We start from the raw sequence: 3,826 nt of genomic DNA, 5'->3' as shown, positions 1-3,826 counted from the left end.
TTCAGGGGGAAAATACCACATGGGGACAGGCAAAAGGATACAGAACTCAGTGAAGGGATCGAGAATTCAGTAGGGCAACAGATTTTGTGTGTCTGTTTGTGTTCATGTTTTGTCTTTAGATTAAACATTTTTGCACAGGGATTAAGTATATGTACTAGAGACATGTATCTCTGCTCTAGTTGAATCCTCAAAGCAACACCTTGAAGTAGGCGTTGTTACTTTCTTTCTATTTTGTAGATGAGGAAACTGAGGGCCAGGGACAGGAAGTTCTCCAAGATCACACCTCAAGGAAAGATACAAACCGGGACTTGAGACCACATCTGCAAATGCTTGAACCCACACTGGGCTGCCCTCTCATTACATGGAGGGGCGAGTTTGGCTGCTATTTTGGTGTGGATAGGACAGGAAAACCAAGGTTTAAATGCTGGTGTGGGGGCGCCTGCATGGCTCAGTTGTTAAGTGCCTGCCTTCGGCTCAGGTCATGATCCCAGGGTCCTGGGATCAAGTCCCGCATCGGGCTCCCTTTTCAGTGGGAAGCCTGCTTCTCCCTCTCCCGCTCCCCCTACTTGTGTTCCCTTTCTCACTGTGTCTCTCTCTGTCAAATAAATAAATAAAATCTTTTTAAAAAAATTAAATGCTGGTGTGAAGGGCTCAGAGGTGATAGGGAGATTCTGACAGGAAGGACGGTTAGACTCTGGAATGGGTAACACCAACAAAAGCAGAACCCCGCTCCAGGATGACTTCTCCACCAACATCAAGCCTGAACTTTTCTGGATGATTCTCTGTGGTCCTACCTCGAGGTGACAGGAGGGGGACTGAGAAAGATGACCAGCTACTGCCTTCACTTTCCCCAAGCTCCCCATAGGTTTTCCAACTTCAGGATTATTCTGTTTGCCAACAGTGAATCTACTAATGCGCCCTTGTTTCCCACAACTCACCCACCTCCCCTCGGCCATATGAGGTAAGTCCTGATGGATTTCTGTGCCATTCAGTGCTGAATCATGGTGATAGGATGATCTGGTATGTGCTTACACAGAAGCCCCCAACCAGAAGACCTGGTTGACCTGAGTCACAGTTGGCCGATACTCAGCATGTGCCCTGCCATTCTGCCCTCCTTCACCCGTGCAGACATCATTCATCTGTCACAGCGTCCCTTCCCGCTGAGCCCTCAGAAGGCCACCATAGCAGCTTCCTAGCACTGCCTTAACAAGTCACCACAAACCGCAAGGCTTAAAATGGCAGAAATTTATTCCCTCACAGTCCCAGAATTCAGAAGTCCAAAACCAAGGTGTCAACAGGGCCACATTCCCTCCAAAGGCTTCAGGGGAGAATCACTCCTCGTCCCTTCCAGGTTCTAGCATATCCGGGCATTCTTTGCCTGTGGCTGCTTCCACGCAGTCTCTGTCCCGATTCACATGGCCTTCTCCTCTTCTCTGTGGGTCTCCTCCTCTGCTTCCTATAAGGATGCTTGTCAGTGATCTTAGGACCCACCCCAGTAATCCAGGATATGTTCATCTCCACACCCTTAACTTAATGACCTCTGAAAATTCAATTTTCCAAATTTCCAACACTTATTTTCCAGTAAGATGCCATTCATGGCTTCCAAGGGTTAGGATGTAGGCCCGGCATTTTGGGAACCCCGCATTTAGCCCAGCACAGCCACAGAATCTTCCTCAGTGTAGCATTTGAATTAACTTACCCATACAAGGAGATGCTGGTCCATGAAATGAAATCCTTTTACAATCTCTGGTCTACATCAAACCTCGTGATTCGATGGAACTACAAACGTCTGTGGAGTGCCAGTTACAGAAGAGCCTCAGGGCCCTCAACTGTGCGAGCGGCCGCAGGGAGAAGCACAAGAGAAAGCCCATTCGAGAGGGGCCGAAACAGCAGTAGTACATGGTGGTCATTTAGTACATGTTCATCAGCACTTCCAGGCCCTTTGCTAGGGCCCCTAAGACACAGTCTCTGCCCTGAAGGAAAAACTAGCAAGACCACCAATTAAGTGCTAAACCTCAGGAAACCCTAAAGGCAAGTGGCCCCTCCTGGTTTGCTGTGCAGAGGGAATATTCCTCCCACTTGCAATCACAGGTTTGATCTCTGTCTTCCCAGTCCTTTCATTTATTCAACAAATAGGTTTCAGCGGCTACTCTGGGCCCGTTCTGTCGGACTCGGGGATAAAATGGCTGATGAGTCTTCACTTGACTGGAATGTGATTGTCTAACTCCATGTTACAGATAGGAACAGCAAGGGAGAACACCTAAGGCTGCATTTGACGGGGGTGGATTTCTGTGGATTAGGGGGCCTGTCAGCCGCAGACAGCCAGCTCACTGAAGTTGTCCCGCTGCACTTCCTGGCTCCTTCAGCCACCCTCCCAGTCCCTGCCCATGGGTTCAGCCTCCCTGGAGGAGATCTGTGCCAAGCCAGAGGGGAGGGGAAGGCAGGGGGAGAGAGGGAGGCCTCATTGTAGCCTGGCACAAGGTGAATTCTTTATGGCAAGAACCAGACGAGCAGGTGGCCTGGATGCTGAAAAGCCTGGGGAAGAAAAATAACCCACTTCCCAGCATGAGTGCCAAGGAATTGCTCTATTGGGAAATCTCTCCCTTGCAACGCACTGGGCTCCAGGCTGCCCTGGCCAGACAGACTGTTTTCCTAGGTTGAATTCTCCCTGCCAGGCCTCACTCTGCTCTCCACCTTGAGACTCTTACACGTTAGTCAGGCTCAGCTCAGCTGTCCCCTCCAGCAGAAGCCAGATGCCCTCCTTCCAAGTGGCTTAGGTGTCCCTCCCCATGTTCCCTTAATACCCAGTGCTTACATCTCCTATCACTACCCTCAAGATGCATTGTTTTATTATTATTGTGTGTGTGTGTGTGTGTGTGTGTGTGTGTGTGTGTGTGAAGGGCACCCCTGCCCAGATGGTGACCTTGTTAAGATTAGGGATTATAGCTAGTCTCTGTTTGTGAATCCAGCACCCAAATCTGGCTTACCCAGGTATCCAATGAAAGTTTAATGAATAGGCATGTGAAGAAAAAAAAAGAACGAATGAAAGAATCAACTGATCAATTGTTCAAACCTTATTTATATCCAGGCTCTGTGTGAATGTCAAAACCACGCTTCAGCTCCAGGCCTGCTTCATACCATACCCCACGGCCTGTAAGTACCTCTATCCTGCAGGAGGGTTCTGGAGGGTCCAGTAGGTCCAGATGGGGAGGAGGGTGGAGGATGGGGAGGAGGGTGGAGGATGGTGAGAAATACACATGACAAGGCATGGGTTCCGGATGGAAATTCATTAATTCTTTCATATTTATTCAGCATCTCCTGTGTACCAGGCATTGTGCTAATGCAGTGTATCCCGATACAAGGCACAGCCTCTGCCTTCAACGAGTCTACAATTCAGACCAGACAGATACATTGATGGGTTCTGGGGGACAGTGCAGGGCACGTTCTGATGCAGGAGGAGAAGACAAGCCCAGACCAAGGTCAGCTTTGGACAGAAACCGTCCCACAGCTCAGGGGCATGGCCTACCCTAGATGTCACCAGAGGCCTCTGGGGGCACATCATAATGTCTTGGGGATGTCTCCCTGCCCCAAGACTGCAGCATCAACTCCTGCCTGAGCTTCCAGCCCTGCTGGCCTGTCCTACAGAGTTCAGACTTGTCAGCCACCCACGATCATGTGAGCCAAGTCCTTGAAAGAAATCTTTCTTTCTCTGTCTCTTATATACATATAAATCTTAAGGTATATACATCTACGTATATGCATGGACATATATACATGTATCTCCAGTTGGTTCTATTTCTCTGAAGAACCCTGACTGATACTGATT

The sequence above is a fragment of the Neomonachus schauinslandi genome, chromosome 7, assembly GCF_002201575.2.
Source record: "Neomonachus schauinslandi chromosome 7, ASM220157v2, whole genome shotgun sequence".
NCBI classification, from domain to species: Eukaryota; Metazoa; Chordata; class Mammalia; order Carnivora; family Phocidae; genus Neomonachus; species Neomonachus schauinslandi.
The sequence above is the reverse complement of the archived record's forward strand: the minus strand, read 5'-3'. Positions refer to the sequence as shown.